Source organism: Melanerpes formicivorus, unplaced genomic scaffold (genome assembly GCF_026170545.1).
Source record: "Melanerpes formicivorus ecotype bairdi unplaced genomic scaffold, bMelFor1.0.p_v2 SCAF_20, whole genome shotgun sequence".
Lineage (NCBI taxonomy): Eukaryota > Metazoa > Chordata > Aves > Piciformes > Picidae > Melanerpes > Melanerpes formicivorus.
In genome coordinates, this window is record NW_027142372.1 from 3,839,100 (window position 1) to 3,857,048 (window position 17,949).

Here is a 17,949-nt window from a genome sequence, read left to right on the forward strand (position 1 = left end):
CTGCAGCCTAATGGAGTCAGAATCTCAATATCAACTGTCAGAATCTCTGAAGATAGAGGCTTTTCAACTGGTATTGTAAGTTGCTGCTGAGAAAACTTTTTGTTTCAATAAAAATGGGTTTGATCCTTCAGGTTTCTCCCTTAAAATGCCCAGACTAGGACAGCAGTCACATGATGGGGTCAAAATCTCTTGATGTTCTTCAGGACAAATGCTTCAGACTGAGGTAAGAGAGCTGAGAATTTATCTGGTCATGAAAGACCCTCAACTTTGCTCTGTAGAGGGAGCATACTACAGAATCTTCACCCCAGCTCAGGTTTTATCACCATGAGGAGAGCACAGTGCAACACAACATAGAAGGCTACTGCAAAAGGTGGTAAAAGAAAACCTGCCTTTAGAAGGAGCATAAAATATAAGGAAATGTAAGTAATGGGTTTGTTTCAGATTAAAAGGTAATTTTCCTTTTTTTCATCTTGTTTTTTCAGGATAAACTCACTAATTGAAACTGAGTGTGTTTGTCGAGCAGCTGTTCTCCAGAGCTGACTGACAGAGGACCCCATTTATGGGAAAAGGAAACAACAGAAGTCCAAGAACATCATGACAGCAGCAGAAACCAACTCACTGGAGATGGCAAGAAAACAGTACACTAGCAGTTATGTTTAATATATAGTCATTCCCAACAATAGTTGTCCCAGCATGGGAGGAGCTGGAGAATACCCATGAGTGCTTTGGTAAACTGGTTAGCTCAACAGAGGCCTCTGCTGAGCAAATAGTAACTATCTGAGACAAGCTCAAAACCAGGAAAAGCATCTCACCTTTACACAGCTTTATTAGGATCATGTAGTACTCCTCTTACAAACAGTATTGTGAGGAAAGAAAATTCCAATTTCTAAGGGGGATAGGGGAAGATCAAGAGTTGTGTTTTATAAAATAAGAATGTTCACACATGGTTTGAAATTAGAAATCCCTTTGTATATTTTGCCATAATTTTGTTTAATAGAGGTCCAAAAGTAATTTGAGCAATTGCTTCAGAGGGACTGATTTGCCATAAGATTTAAAATATACCTTTGGATCATTTCAAACTGTTTTCTGTCTTTGGTTAATTGTATTTGTCACACTGCAGCTGAATCAAATCATTGATTTATTAGCAGGGCTTTATTCTTCACTCTAGATCAGTGCAGATCTAAGCTATAAAACAGGAAAGCAGTAAAAAGTTGCATTTGTAAATATGTTAGAGAAGACTACTGTTCTGTGGAGCTTTATGCTGTTTTCTCTGGCGCTATTGAGTGCTTTGTAGCAGCTCATTTGGGAAATGTATTCTTTGATTTTGGTAATCAATTGATCAACATTTGAAGCTCTGCTCAGACAGTTATTGTGAAGAGCAGTACTTTCAAATAGCCATTTGATTGTGTTTGTGATGCTTGCTTTATTCGACTCTGCTCCAGGCAAATTAAAATGTACTGCTATATAATGAGTATGGGAAGGTTAGCATTCACACTTTAGGGATAAAACATTTTGACAGTTCTATTCTACATTTGCATTTAAAAACTGTAACGCTTTTAATTAGAGCCTATGTTTATCATAGAGTCTCTTGTAGGCATTGCTACTGTGAGATTGTTACCTTTCAGTATTTGTTCAGGACTGCTTGTCTGTGGGGAAGTACAAAAGCCTGCTGATTACACATACATTTTGGGGCTCAGTCCATGGTATTGTCTCATTTTCTTCAGTTTCTCATGGGGCTCCATCGGTACCACTACCACTAAGCCAGCTGCATTTGTTTCTGAGATTTTTTTTTTAAACATACAGAGTGAGTTATCATGCATTCTTGGTATATTTTTCCACTGGTCCCAAATTCTCAGCTTTTGGTGTTGAGTAGAACTCCCACAGCAACAAAGGCAGGCATTGTCTGGAGAGAGACGAGAGATGCAGCTATGACATCCATCATCCTTTTAGCCAGTCCATATTGACTTTGTGTAATTATTAATAGATGTACCTCGGAAAGGCTGTGGATATAGGTGTACCAGAAATTTTGTGTAGTAAATTCTTTTAGAACTCCTTCCTGCATTAAGGACCCACTACTATGGCTCCAAAGCCTAGGACACTCAAACACCCTCACAGACCACTGTGAACTGCTCTTTCCTATACCTTCCTTCACCTTAGGGAGCTGTTTCTTCTGACTCAGCAACAAAAAGCAGAGCAGTGAAGTACTTCAGGAATTCAGATACATGGTATGCACAAAGTCATGCTTTCTGACTGGGAAGGGGACCACAAGTAAATCCTCCCTGTGCACCCAGAGTGGAACTTGAATTGAAAAACATCAAAATCTGAATTATGCAGAGGCTATATTGCACTATGGGTAAGTACTTTGGCCTTTCATGTCTTATTATGTTGTTAATTAGTTAATGTTTGTAAAGCACTTTGAAGATGAAAAGCCCTATATGAGTTCTAAGTGTTATTATCTCTAGAGACCTAGGTTCAATTCAAAGGTGCTTAATTACATATGCCATAAATTAGACTTAATGAGTTATGGAATCATACACTTCATGTACTACATGCAGGTTTCTCAGCTAGATCTAGGCCTTATGGTCTGCACTTCTTTAGGTGTTCAGAGCTGCTAAGAAAATTACACAAAAAGAGCAGATCATGTCTAATGTCTAATAATTGGACTGCATTTCAACACTGTTTAGGAAGTAGTGAAGCAAATTACCAGGAGCTTTACTCTGCAATATCTAGGGATTTTCCAGTAACCACTTTCAAATTGCTGAAGGTAATGTTATTGGTTTCAAATTGTGCTATGGACATCATTTTAATTCATACTTCTCTTCCTTATTTTGACTAACCAGAAGGCAGCTGAGTGGTACTGGTATGACTGCTGTCCTTCCAGTAATGCCCTGAAGTGTCCCATCAGGGCTGCAACCTCTTGGTGTTGGGCTATGTGCACAAACATAAGGAAAAAAGTTCCCATCTCTAGAGACACTATCACATAATTTACAACAGCCATTACAAGTGGGTAATGTGCAAAAAGGAGAACTAACAGTTATAGGAAATGTGGTTTCATTGGCTTTGCAGAGCTGAGAGTTTCCATGTTATGTAACTTAAATATTTTGTGGCCAGAAAGCTACAGAATTTGCCCTGCTCGAGCCCAGGCACCAGGGCAGCTGTCCAACAGTGAGTGCAGGCAGCTACTCCTGGCTGTTCTTCAGCCAGCAGAGTTCAGAGATACATCCTTTGCTGGCCAAAAGTGGCTCACATGTATTCCTGCAGCAGAGTATCTCCCATTTACCTTGGGCTTTTCACAAGCATACAGAAAGAGGCAGGATTTATCCTGTATATCAGTATTTTAGAAGTGATTGTGTTCATTAGTACAACCTAAGTAGATTGGAAAAACTAATTAATAGCAATTTACTATAAGTGTCTCTAACAGACTTATTTGAAAGTATTTATCCTGAAGTGAAAGTAATTTGATTCCGTTAATGTTTCTTGGAAGGATACGCAGACTGTGTTCCAGGGGGAAATGTATTTTTGAATACTCCAGACAATTGAAACTAGTGAGCCCACTGTCTGGAGAAAGCATCTGTAACCACAGCCAAAAGAGGAACAAGATTTCTGACATTCTTTCAAGACATGTGTTTGAAGCATGGGTTCCCATCACTTTCACAGTGACTTGCAGGCCATTTGCTTTATACAGATTTAGATGATGTGGTCCTAGATTCATCTTGATAAAAACCTTTGTGATTTCTCCCTTGCACATTTTCTCCTGTGTTATTTTATTGCTTGTTTCGAATAGCAGTATGTTCTCAGGAAACTTTAAATGAGCAGTCTCAACCTGCTTTTATCACTTGTGTTTCTGTATTCCTAAGAAATGGGTCTAGTCTTACACCTTAATTACTGGGGTGTCTGTAATTCTAAAACACAGTATAGTTTTGCTGAATACTTTTCATATATTTTAATAAATAGGAACTACAAATGAATGCTGCTTTGAGCTCTAGGCTGTGGTTAAACTTTTTAATAGTGCAGCAAACTTATCAACAAACCTTTCCTTCCCCACCCTCTCCCCCTTCCCTTTTTACAGTGAACAGATTTTTATCTCACTGGCTTGTGACTTGGGGATTTTCACAAGCAGGTTTGGGAACTATTTTGAAATTTGAGTGGGAAAACAAAACAGAAAGCATCTTAAATAAATGGTGTTTTATACTGTGTGTACCAACTGGGTAAAGCTTTGATTTGATGAAATACATACAGGATTGTATTCTCTGACCTAGCTATCACTACTCAACCAGAAGTTACTGGTCTGATTGCTTTTTTTTATGTTTCAAGACACCATATGTGCTGGCTTAACTCCACTGAGGTACCAAATCAGTGGAACTGTTAAGTCCTCTTCATTTATGAACTCCTATAGCCTTTTGTCTAAAGGCAGTAAGAGTATTCCTATTGTTATTTCATCTGGGCATTTTGAATCTGTTTCTTCTCCTGTTTCCAAGATGCTAATGACTGACACACTAGCAGTGATATCACTGTTGTTCAAACATCACTGAAGAAGCTGTCCAAGTAAATGAGAAAGTTGTAAGCTCCAGCAGTTGCACTGTGCCACTTGCTACTGACACACCAGGCAGGAGTACCAACAAGTGATTATTTTTGCAACAAGATCTCCAACTCTGACCAAGTGCAGTAATTGCTGACAAGTGCTCTTTGAGAAAACAATTAATGGGTTACAAGACGCATTAAATGTGTTTGGAGAAGCATCTTGGTTAGTCAATATTGAATAAAGAGTTCTAGTCACTTGGTGGTTGGTGACCCAGTTAGGAGTTTTACAAAAACAGTCACCATCCTTTTGACTTGTGACTTCCCCAGGCATATTCCTGTTTTAAGGCCCTGATTTAACAAATCATTGATCTGTCCATCTCTGAAAGTTTTTGACCATGGAAATACTGCTCATAAGGTCTGGAAGTCTTCTGGTCATTATTGCGTCCAGCTTCCTCTCCTTGACTGAGAGCAAGGGGTTATTACAGGTTAGCTGCAGAACAGAAAGTGTGGCAGTAAATTGTGGGGTAAGCCCAGATTTTATACTGGTTTATATTGGCTCACCAGAGGGACCTTGACAAGCTGGACAGATGGGCAGAGTCCAACATGATGGCCTTCCACAAGTCCCAGTGCCAGGTGCACTTTGATCACAACAACCCAATGCACCTTTACAGGCTGGGGTCAGAGTGGCTGGAGACCAGCCAGGCAGAAAGGGACCTAGGAGTACTGATTGACAGCCAGCTGAATATGAGCCAGCAGTGTGCCCAGGTGGCCAAGAGGGCCAACGGCATCCTGGCCTGCATCAGAAATAGTGTGGCCAGCAGGAGCAGGGAAGTCATTGTGCCCCTGTACTGAGCACTGGTTAGGCCACACCTGGAGTACTGTGTCCAGTTCTGGGCCCCTCAATTTAAGAAGGACATTGAGACACTTGAATGTGTCCAGAGAAGGGCAATGAGGCTGGGGAGAGGCCTCGAGCACAAGCCCTATGAGAAGAGGCTGAGGGAGCTGGGATTGTATAGCCTGGAGAAGAGGAGACTCAGGGGAGACTTTATTGCTCTCTACAACTATCTGAAGGGAGATTGTAGACAGGTGGGGGTTGGTCTCTTCTTCCAGGCAACCAGCACCAGAACAAGAGGACACAGTCTCAAGCTGCACCAGGGGAGGTTTAGGCTTGAGGCGAGGAGAAAGTTCTTCACAGAAAGAGTTGTTGGCCATTGGAATAGGCTGCCCAGGGAGGTGGTGGAGTCACCGTCCCTGGAGGTGTTCAAAAAGGGATTGGATGTGGCACTTGAAGCCATGGTTTAGTTAGTCATGAGGTGTTGGGTGATAGGTTGGATTGGATGATCTCTGAGGTCTTTTCCAACCTTATTGATTCTATAATTCTACAAGAGCATTCCTCCCTTATGACAGATTACGGTGCAGATATATGTGAATCATCATAAACTCCTCGATACCTGGGGTTTATTTCAGTGGACCTCTGGGTTTTATTTCAGCAGGCCTGAAAAATTTACTGATGTCCTGCTGCATGATTATTTAATTTCTGTCATTCTACAGTCAAAATGTGTTGTAGAAATGAAGAAAATGGCACACAAAGTGAGAGGGGGGAGAAAATAAAATGTTTAGTTGATTGAACTGTTGGTCTTAGCAGGAGAAAAGAAGCACAAAGGACAAAATTATTAGTATAGCCAGAGTGAAAGAGTTTACATTTTAAATATATGTAAAGCTTTTAAAAGTCATACTAATTAATTTCTGTTGTTCAGTATTACTGTAATACGTGTTACACTGCTGGGAGGGAAAATTTAGCATGGAAACATTTAGAATAAGATTCATAGATACACAGTTCCAGAAGTACTATTATGGTACTAAATGTTTTAGTTCTGTGCACAGACCTACATATTCCTTCAGCAAGAAGCTTTGTCCTCTGTAACTGAACAAGAGTGTGCCTCAGTTTAGTTCTCAGTTTAGTAAAACATTTCTATTCTAACTGTTACTTAGACTTAAATTGAGACATGTCAGTAAGTCCATTGTATTTTATGACTGAGATTAATAAGACTGGAGTTAAGAACAGGTTGAAGTGCTGTCTGTCCTGAAGCAGTGTTTGATGTGACAATGTGTAACAAAGTACAGGTGCGCACCAACGCTTCTAGTCTTTAAAGCTTCCTCAGGAAATAGACAATTAAATTAGTGCATAAGTGTTTATCAGGAAATATGCATTATAATAACTAAGTCTTTACAGTTAAGCCTAAATTTAGTTTTGCACTAGATGTTGATTTAAATTTTGGTTTAAGTAGGAGCACAATCCGTGATATATGTACATACGCATTTAGTCAGGTTTATTAATTGAGATGGTCAAGTCACACTCTTTCTTGAAAAATATCAAAAAGTTTTTAGGCTTAAAAATGAGCAAATCCATAAACCTGGAGTTTGTCATGGAAACATCATCACACCAACTAATTGATGTTATTTGTTCATCCCATTAGAGTTGGGAGTTATTATTATAGTGTATGTCCAGCACTTAAACAGTGCGTATTACTGAGTAAGGATGGATGGCTCATCAGGAGAAACGGAGAAATTGAATTGAAAATGCCAGATCAGGCAGACAGATGGAAATAGCTCACGTGACATTCACTCTGAAAAGAATTTATATTTTGTTTTGTCTCTCACTTCCTCATACATGCAAACAAGGAAGCAAATGAGCACTATCTCCTAGTTTCACAAGAAAAGAGTAAGAAGCCAGAAATACCATAACCATGAAAAGACAGCTTGAATATAGAAACACATTGGTGGACCCAATCTTCAAGAGTGCATTCAGTTTTCCTGACACTGAGAGTTACATCTGACCTACAGAGCCATGCTCCCGTGAGCAGTGAGCTTTGGTTCAGCGTCACTGAGAAAGGTAAAAATAGCCCTTTGGTCAGCAATGAGAACAGATCAAATCCACAGAGAATTTCAATCACTGCATGTACTGCTCTTCCATAAGGTGGCGGGGGGAGGAATAGAGAGAAAGTCTATCACCATTGTTTTTTCAGAAACTCCATACCCTGCAGGGTTGTTTTGGATTAAGAAGCAGGAAAATGATGGGACTTTTGTCTAAATGCCAGGTTTATCTCCTTCCTTTAAAATAGCCATCATTGATTCTAAAATTCTTCTTAAAAATAGATTACATCAACAGTATATTTTCTTTGTTCTTTCCCTTGCATTGATAATGTGAGTCATGATAATATCATTTAAGAGTGAGAATTAAAGAATATTAGAAGGCTGCAGTTGTTTAACCTAGATTCCTGAGGGGAACCTGAGTCCTTTGAAACTCACTTGGTTTTACCCAAGATTATAAAAAACCGTGCTCTCAGTTTTGCATTAATTTACTTACAGTTGGCTTCAGAATATCCTTTTTAAAAAAATAAATTAATGTTATAGCCATCTGCATGCACTCAAGCTTGATCTGCTGAAATATAAAGCTTGAGCTCATGGTGAAAGCTGCAATAATTATTTGCCCTTATGATACAAAAGAAAATAAAATGAAGGATTCAGAATTGGCTAACTCTTGCAAATCAAGATTTCCAAATCTCTGTTAAACTACTTTTTGTTCAGTATGTATTACAAGAGGCACTTATCACAGATAAAGATGTTTTGGAGCAAAACCAGAATACTGAATGTTCATATGGTGATGAAGCAGCATCATTGTCTTTCCAGTGCTACTAAAGTGGAAGTTTCCATTTACATCAATTTTTTAAAATTGGAAGGTTTGGGTCTCGTTTGACAAAGATCTCCAGCAGACAAGTTAAGCCTATTAGCCTGAATGTGACAGTTAATATGTTGATGTTAAGAATGTGCTTCAAGTCAAGAGCTCTTGGCTAGGCATTTTGACTCATTAAAGGGGAAATAAATGTCAAACTGAAGAAGATAAAATTGTAATACAAAATGTATTAATATAATAAAGCATACTGAAGATATTGTCTCTCCCTGTTATTTGTTAGTGACTGGGATGGTATGCGTTTCTTTAATGGATAAAAAGGTTATCTATAAGAAAATGTTCTGTTCCCTGTCTCACACTGAAAGCATTTTGTATAAAACAACTAGGAAGCTGCACATTCATTGTTTTAATACCCAAGATCGGTGTCCACTGAATGGCATGTAGTCCTATAGTATGACATCCTATGTCCAAGCCACTTGTGGGAAATAGCAGAAAGAGCATTTTAAAGGCTGCAGAGAGGTGACAGCCTGGAAAAAGCTAATTAAAGTATGGTTTTTAAAATGTTTTCCTTAAGATTAAAAAACAAGCTCAATGTGAAATAAAATAGATTAAACTGATGCTGATGTCACTGCAGCAGCAGTAGTCCTGGTGCAGATTGTATGTGCTCGATTAAGGCATTTGGGTATCTTGATTTGGTCTGGCAAATGAAAACCTCATCCTACTATAAGTCATTTTTACCATCTGGATTTGCATATACGTATGATATCTGTTATAGTAATTATATCTATTTTCACAGGTACAGACAGACATACCCCAGAGTTGTGGCACCCATTAAGAGATCAAGCAAGCCCATGCAGCTGTGTTTTGATCACTGGAAAGGTTTCCTGGCATCCAAGAACTAAAATCACCTTTTGCATACGACAAGTGCATCTGAGTATCTAGCAAGTGAAAATCAAGGGTTTCGGTAAGGAAGGAGTAAGAACACCTACCACAAAAAATTAAAAGTAAAATAACCTTTAATAATTGCAACAATGCAAACTCAATTGTATGTACTGCTCTCTCAATTGGCATTTAGCCATCCATCATCAGAAAGCTTTTCCCTCCCATTGCTGTTTCCTGGAGCTGCTGGCCTCTTTTCACCACTTCTTTCCCATAGACACATACAGCTGGGACCCAAACATTCTTTTGTATCTTCCTCTGAAATTCTGCTTTTTATCACATGGAGAAAGGGTGAGTTTTGTAAGCAGCTTGCTTTCTTCTTCATTGTTATATGCCACTTATTAAGGCTGTCAATAGACACTTAGAAAGTATCTTAAATGCTCGACAAGGAAGCAGGTATAATTCAGAGGAAAACTGACCTTGATTGAATGGGGTCAGAATGCTTCAACCACCTCTTTCATTTGAAACTCCTCATTTACTGACTCACACTCCTTTCACTGTAACGTAGGGTTGACATAAATGTATTTGGGATCTGTGTTAGTCTTAAAGATAAGAAGTTAAGCTAGATTAACTCTCTGTGAAGAACATACAATTTCACCTCTTAGAGAGTGGTAACACCAAAATTGTTGAGAGCACCAAAATTTATTTTGAGAAATCTAGTGTATTCTCCAGGTATCAGCATCTAGCAGATGAGTTACAGCTCCAATTCCCTAATTCCCAGGTATAATTGTATATATTAATTAAGCTCCTGAGGAAACTCAAAAAGTACCTAGCTCTACGTTATGTGTCTAAGAATTTGAACTTTTGTCTTGGGGTTTAGAAATGTAAGGCTATTTTTTGAAACATTTGAAGACTATAAGCCACCAAAGGCATTTGGACAAAATTCTTGCAGTCATTTCTACACTTGGTCAGTACAGATACTTCTTGAGCTTTTCTCAGTTGTCTGTAACCCTGGGCCATTTCTGTTGAATAGTCTAAGAATGGAGATATACCAAATTATTTGATGGAGTTTTATACAGGCTATGTTCCAAGCATTTGTTTGCTACATTGTGCGTCTCTTTTAACCAGATGTTGACTGTTGTTATGGCAACCCCTTCTAATCAGAGCTCTTTGGCCCACAGAAATGTTAGCCAACCAACAAAGTTTATTGCTTTCAAGTAATTCTCAGTACTTCTCTTTACGTATTCTTTAAACAGCATCTTTCTCATTGTCCAAACCCACAGATGGCAGAGGCCTGACTTTCTCATCAGTAAGGATGACATATAACACACCAGCAGTAAAAACAGACCTGCAGAAAATGTAGATATAATTAGAAGCACTTTATACTCTTTTACACTATTGGAGTAGCAGAGAGGAATGTTAAATCAGTGTCCTTATCCCTTCTGGGTTTTTTCCTGGAAAATGCTTCAGCTAGGACTGATGTGGATTGGGAACCTCTCTTGTTCCTGAACTGCTACACCAACACACGCAGCACAGTTATGCTTCTTCACATTTATCTTAGGTTAGCACATTCCTTTATTAACTGTCTCTGATCTGACTATATCTGATCATTCCTTCATCTCATTTTCACTTAAGCTTTTGCCCTCTACGCAGACTGAGCATCCTATTGGGTGTCTCCCAAGGGACCACCACCACCACCACACTCCCGCTTCCTCCACTCTTTCCCCAGTTTAGGTGCTTTATGTCACTCCTGGTAATTTACCTGATTACATGGAAGAAGCTATAGATCTTTTTATAATTGCTGGTTTACTAAAAACATTGATTCTTTAGCTCCCGTCTTTTCAGGTCATCACACCTCAATGGAGGTTTCTCTGGATTAAGAAGGAATTCAGAACCCGCAGAGGGGACCAGAGCATGGGGGTCATTGTACATCCTTACATTTGAAAGCTGCTCCATAGCATCTACAAAAGGACTCTTGGCACCTACCTAGTTACATTGGATGTCCAGTGTTACTTCTCTGGGCAAGTAAGATTTTGTCAGTCACTGTACTACTATTTCAGTTTTCTTAGTATTTTTGACACAAACACATTAATTCTCCCAAGCTTGTTTGGCAGCTGTAAGAATGCTCTTTTTTTTGTTTAATTATTATTTTTTTAATATGATTAATAATATTTAATATATCTTTTAACTTTTACTGCCATTCCTGGGGTAGGTGATAGTTTCCCTATTTGGATGTTAATCTCCAGCATGCAATAGCACATCTTCCAATCACCTACTCATTGTGGAGCTCATTTGTAAAATGCTGCTGGTTAGTTTACAACTGCCCACAAATGTCCACCTAGCATTAGCCCTACAACCTATAATGTGATTCTACCAAGATTCCCACTGTCAAAGGTCAGATAAAGCAAACCATAGCTTTATACAGAATCTCATAGTTTAGCACAGAAGGAATAGCAGCCCTTGGGCAAAATTTGACTGTATAGTTTCATATGATGCACTGGGAAGAATTACGCTCTGGAAAGGATGCCAGTAATACAGGTTCTCTGGTTCAGTGTAGGAAATGGCACAACTGAAAAGTACAGGCAATAAAAAAATATGTCATTTTTGTTACTTTCATATTCTCAGGGAAAAAAAAAAAAAAAGGCTGTCTGAGGAGACACAAATATATAACACGTAAAAGACCTCCCAGGGTGACTTGAAATATGTTCAAACTACACATCTACTCCCTGCTCCCCAGAACCCAGTAAATATTTCTTTGGCCCTGCAAAGTATTTTAGTCTGAATCTAGGAAACCTCAGACTGACCTTGGAAATAAGTTTCCTCATTTTCAAAGTAAATATCTCAGCCACATTACTGGAGGAATTGCACTTTTCTGGTTGAAACACATAAAACTTGTCTCATTTGGTAAATGGGGTAGATTAAACTGTGGGGAACTGGTTGTTTTCCCAATTAACTGATCATACTTTTTTTTGCAACTTTTATGCCCTAGCAAAGTGCTGGTGGTAAGGTTAAAATATCTGGTTTAGGCCATTATGGCAAGATTAAGCCCACGTAAAGCAGTACAGCCTACCTCAATGGGGATCCACTGGCTCACCTTACTGAGCATCTGGCATTTGTCTCTACAGAGATTTTTTCTCTCTTCAGGTTCTATTGGGTGGTTTAACAGCATTTGATGATGTAGTGTTCCTTTAGATTACCTTGAATCCCAGTGGAGATTTTAGATTGCATATGTCTGGATTTGATTAGCTTTATCAATGTTTGCTTCGTATGTTTTTCTCCTCTGCCAACTGCCGTAACTTTTTTCACCCAAGACAAGATCTCATTCCCCAATGAGATACAATTAAAATATGCTTTATAAACAGTCTTTGACATCATCTTCTGACAATGTCTGACTCACATTAAGGTATAAATTTCCCAGGTCTGGTTAGCATTTTTCTGTAGAAAACTATAAGTGTACATTCCATGCGAAGCATAAGGACAAGAAAGGTCTCAGATTCCTCTTCTGATGACTGGTTGGTTTCTCTCAGCTGACACTGAAGACAATTGTGACCACAGCCTTCTTTTTCATATCATAGCTGCTTCAAGGACATAACTGCCTTTTGTCCAACAGTTTCATTTAAACCAGACCAAAACAATAAAGATAGACACTTTGATTGGCATCTACCATATTAATTGAATTAATTTTTACTCTAATTCTAACAAAAAGAAAATGCAGTACTGGGTGTTAAATAAAATAAGGTGATGCTTTATCTAAATGACCCTCTTAGTTTTTGCTTCACCTCGAGTTTCTCACTTGAGTCCAACCAGAAGCATTGAAATGCTGTCAGCTACTATTTCACTGAGGCTTCTGGTCCAGGGCATGACTGCAGACATCCACCTGCCCAAGATGTGGCCCTTACACCCTCACTATGTCCTGCCAAATTCTGTATGTGCTCAGAGTTTCACTAGGCTGCAGGTTGTAGCCACGTGGCACAGGTTTAAGAGCTCCATGGGGATCAGCTAATGTTCAGACATCTGAAAAGGACAATGCTCTCTGAAGAAAGTGAACTTTTGAACTTTCTTAAGTTTTTGATATAATGTTACGCTTTAGATTTCTAAAACCAAACCAGAACAAAACAAAAGCATGCTTGCTTTCATTTTTGTTTCTGATTGTGCACTAGGTTGTCAGCAAAGCAGACCTTTTACCTATGAACAGATGGTGCACAATTCCGTGGGTTTTCCCCACATTTGATGAACACATATCAGGTCCATTTACATAAGCATGGAAAATATTAAAATGACTACCAGGTCTGTGTAGCGTAAGGCACCTGGAACATGTAGCTGCCAGCAAGCTTCTGAGGTGAGGATATTCTGGCAAACAGTCACAGCTCTGGAGACTGGGCCATTTTTGAATCAGGTTATTGCATCTTTTGACACCTAAAGACATGTTCACCTCTGACCCAGAAACATCTGCAACACCAAACTATAAAAATGGGAATGGAAATGCAGCCTTTCCCCCCACCCCCATTTTTATTTTCTGTTCAAAAGAGGTTTTAAAACACCTATGAAATGTACAATTGCTTTTTTGCCATAGTTGCAAAACTCATTTCACTTTTATCTGAGATGCGCTTGTAGCAAATTTCCAGAGTTGAAAAGCTAATGCAATAACCCACTTTGAGGACCACAGTCCAAAGCAGTGAGCACAGCCTGCACCCCTGAATGCTTGAGGCAGACAGGGGCATCTGCCACAGTGGCCAGCCTTGTTCTCCCCAACTTTTTCTCCTCAGATTATATTGCCTGCAAAATATCCTTGCATATCCTGGCTTTCCTTCCTAAAGTAACAGTGACTCATTTTTACTCACCAAGATCTAACTTTTGTTCCTTCAGTGAAGACGTTTAAATTTCTGGACCATTACTGCTGCTCCTCTGACATGCCCCATCATCAGAATACCAGCTCTGTTGGGGACTGCACAGGTGACTATGCTTTCTTATATGAGATATCAGTATACTAATACAAATTTAAGCCTTTCTTGTTATGAATTGCTGCTGCAATTTATATGCACATAGATTTATTTATTTTTCTAACTTGATTTTGCCTACTAACTTCTGGCAGATAAAAAAATTGAGCTGGCAATTTTCTGTGTGTCAGTTTGCCCTCTTGTAGAGTGAATTTGTATGATTTGTAGTAGAATGTGACTATCTTTGGATGAATGACACTGTAGAAATCCCCAGAATTATTATTTTGATTTTTAGCTATGGCATAATGTAGTAAATATCTTGTTTCATTCAACATGAGAGGTAGTGTATAGGGCAGAGCAACACAACGTTGAAAGTTGTCATTGAGTTTGCCAAAATTAACACATTTCCCATGGGACAAAAAACAAAACACAAAAAACACACACTTTGGAAAAGTTTCTCTTTTCTGAGGACAGACATTTTATGTTAGAGCCTTAGAGCTGATTCTATCTCTCCTAAGTTATAAACCCTTATGGATGTACCATAAACATGTCCACCTAATGCAGAGAAAAGCAGATTAATTGATCACAGTAATATATTCTTATCCACTGAATAAGAGCATTCCACATATTGTTTCTTGTTTTGTTTCTGGCTTGTAAATCTTCATTGTAGAATACAAATGAAAATGACCCAAATATGTATTATTTATGAATAGGATTCTCAGATATTATGCTTTAGATTGATTGTGTTAGACAGGATATAACAGAAGCACAATAAGTCAATGAAAAATAAAAAGCAGCAAAAATGTTCCATGCTAAAAATGTAGTTCTAGTGACACCCCTTATATAGTAAAGGACATTTCCAACACATTGACATTTATATTTATCATGACTCTGTGTGTGATTTACAGTTGTCTGAGGTACTGAATATCAGGAATATCCATGCACATACACATCCCTTTTGAATGATGGTAAGTCATAGACTGCTGCATTGCCCCCTCATACAGCAAGCATTTCCTCCCCTTTTTATTTTTCTTCTCTAGCTTCAGGGAGGCAAAGGAAGCAGTAGATCAATATGGTGTCTTGACTGAAGTTGCCTGCAGCACTTCCATTTTTCAGACTGGACACTGATGCTAACTATCAATAGCAATAAGAGGCTGTCTCAGACAGAATTAAGGCTCCTTCTTCTGCATGGCTGTCTAGTGCTTACTGATAAACATCTTGTGTACAGGATTGCAACAAATAAACCATTTCAAGTGTGCAAACTAGCCACTGTCATTCTTCCCCTTGCTCTGGGGTGAAGGGACTGATAGTTATTTTCATACAGCTGATAACATGTCAGATAAGGGTACAGACAGGCAATAGTACAAAGGCATAATGCTATAAAGTGTGCTAAGATCACTGATGAAATTCTCTGTGCTCCTGTGGAAACCCTGAGACAACAAAAGACAAAAATATTGACTTATGTTTAAACTACTTAAAAGATGATACAGATAAATTTAACTATTTATTAACCTCTGATTTTTAGGTAATGTTACACACATCCTGCCAAGATGTTTTATTCAGATGTTATTGATTTTTACCAGTCCTCTGAATTTGCAAATTCAGGCTGGATGCAGCTATGATATAGATGGGGCGGTGTTAGGCAGCATCGTGGTCACTTGTCATTTGACCCAAGCTACATACAATGCTCATTTTGCTAATTTTGGAAGAAGTGAGCCTCTTTAGTCTCCCTCCCTGCAAAAATCAATTTCTCTACTGAGCTATAGTTCTGTTGTGCATTCCTTGTTTTCAGCACGGATAAGGATGAAGATTCAGGTTCTTAACCTCCCACATAAAATCACCATTAAAATGCCCTAACCAAGATCTTCTTGGTGGTAAGTCCTGTTCTAACTCTGCTTGAGTCAGATGTTCAGTAGAGTTGTGGCAATTTACATCAAATGAAGAGCTCATATGCTAATCAAGGTTTATTCCTCTTTTCATTCTGCCTTCACTGACTAGGAATGGGGGAAGTGGTTCAGATGCTCTACTGGAAAATCAACAGAGCCTTATTTCATATCCTCCCTCTGTGGAGCTCTAACCATTTACAGGAGCAAACAATTTGGCTCTGAGACATCTGCAGCTTTATATGAAGTGGTGCTTTTCAGATTAGAAAACTGGTTTTCTCAGGGAAATTTCAGTGATCCTTTTAGAGTTTCAGACTGTGCCAAAGAAAATGTTTAAATAACATTGTTTTATTTCATAATAATTTTTACATTAACTCTAACAAAGGCTGATGGGTTTCATGGGCGGAGATTGTTCTGAAGATAGTCCTGCTGCTGCTGAATGCTTGAATTAAGGCGGTTAGTGAGAAAATAAACTAGAGCTTCCCAGACTTCAGTGACCAGGTATGAATAACCCTATTAAAACTATTTGCATAAGAAGATTCCTGAATATATGCCTATGAATGCATGTAGTGGCTTTGGAAGGCATGAAATAAAATGTTAAATGGAATATAGCTTAGAAAAAACACCTACTACAACTTGTAGATTAACTGCTTACTGACAGACATTTTCACTATTTTTGTCTCTACCACATGCTGTAATCGGACATGCCCACCACACAAGAGCATTCTGGGGGTGGACTACTTAATGTGTGTACTTTGCTCAGAACCAGCGCTGTTGTTAATTGTCTTCCAGTATAGAATATGTACATTTTACATTAATATCCTGATTAATGAGACAGAGAATGAAGTTTCTAGCTAGGGAAGCTGGAATTTCAGAAATACTTTGGCTCTTCACTTTGATTACTTTCTGGCTGGAGAGCTGGAGTCAAACTAATTCATTTTGTAAACATTACTAGTCATTCATGTACAGTACATGGCATGAATCAGTGTAGGACAGTCAAATGGGTGCAAGTTCAAAAGTCCACATGAAAATTTCTGTTTCACTGTATACAGTATAATCCCTAGAAGTAAGAAGGATCTTGTCTGTACTCTTTACTCAGACAAAATTCTCCCTAAAAAAATGTATTAAAAAAAAAAAAAATAATGGGAGAATTCCTGAAGAAAGATGAAAACAAGGGTCCTAACTGTTTGCTAATGAGCAGTCTACCCTCTGCACCCTAACAGTCAGCTTTCAATAAATATTTATTCAGCTATAGCCTCAGCATTTCAGCACAAATATCAGGCCACAACCTCAGCTAGTCTAAATGGACATAGTCCTATTTTCTTCAGTGGCATTACGATGATTTACCATAGCTAAAGTTCTCCTTTAATTTTTTCCTCTTCATGCCTCTGGCAGAGTATGCTCTACATACTTCTTTCAGCTGAGGGGCAGATTAATTTTAAAGTAAAAATTAAATTAAAACCCAAGCTCTTTATCACATGAACATTTCTGCGCAGTTTGAAAAGAGGCGCAGCAAGATGGAAGATGTTACAAAGGTGACCATGAGAGCTTTCTGTAGCACAACAGCACTAGCTGAGTTGGGGTGCTAAGGCAGAAAGCCATTAAAAAAAAACCAAATTAAAAAATTGGGGGTTTTGTTTAAAAAGATATGTTATATATATATATATATGGATATACACACACACATGCATAGAATCTGGTTTTAGTGCTCCCACTGGATAACTCTGTTGTGTGTTAGCTTAAACAACAGTTATGCAGAGGTATAAGTACACAGTTGTGTATTATAATAGTTCTTTCCCAATGTCATTAAGACAGAATTCTTTAAAAATATATTGTCTTCCCCCCCCCCAAGTTTTTCAAGATAAGAACATTAGTAAACTAACTTTTTCCCCCAATGGCAAGTTGAAGCTGAAGACAGAAATGGATTACATTACATATTTTCTACACAAGCATAGGGATTAATTTAAATGATTCCCCTAAATCAAAATAACCAAACCTTTCTGGCAGCCTTTAAAGTTAAATGAGTGTTTATTCTTGC

The 17,949-nt window shown here is 38.5% G+C and overlaps 1 long non-coding RNA gene across 1 annotated transcript; it reads left to right on the forward strand.

The window, feature by feature from the left end:
* The first annotated feature begins 507 nt into the window (after window positions 1-507).
* Window positions 508-16,772, forward strand: LOC137447219 (uncharacterized). Its single transcript, XR_010988826.1, has 7 exons — window positions 508-649; window positions 2,158-2,353; window positions 7,204-7,414; window positions 9,009-9,176; window positions 13,958-14,044; window positions 14,937-14,996; window positions 15,821-16,772. It is a non-coding gene; the product is annotated as an uncharacterized lncRNA (long non-coding RNA).
* Window positions 16,773-17,949: the final 1,177 nt, after the last annotated feature.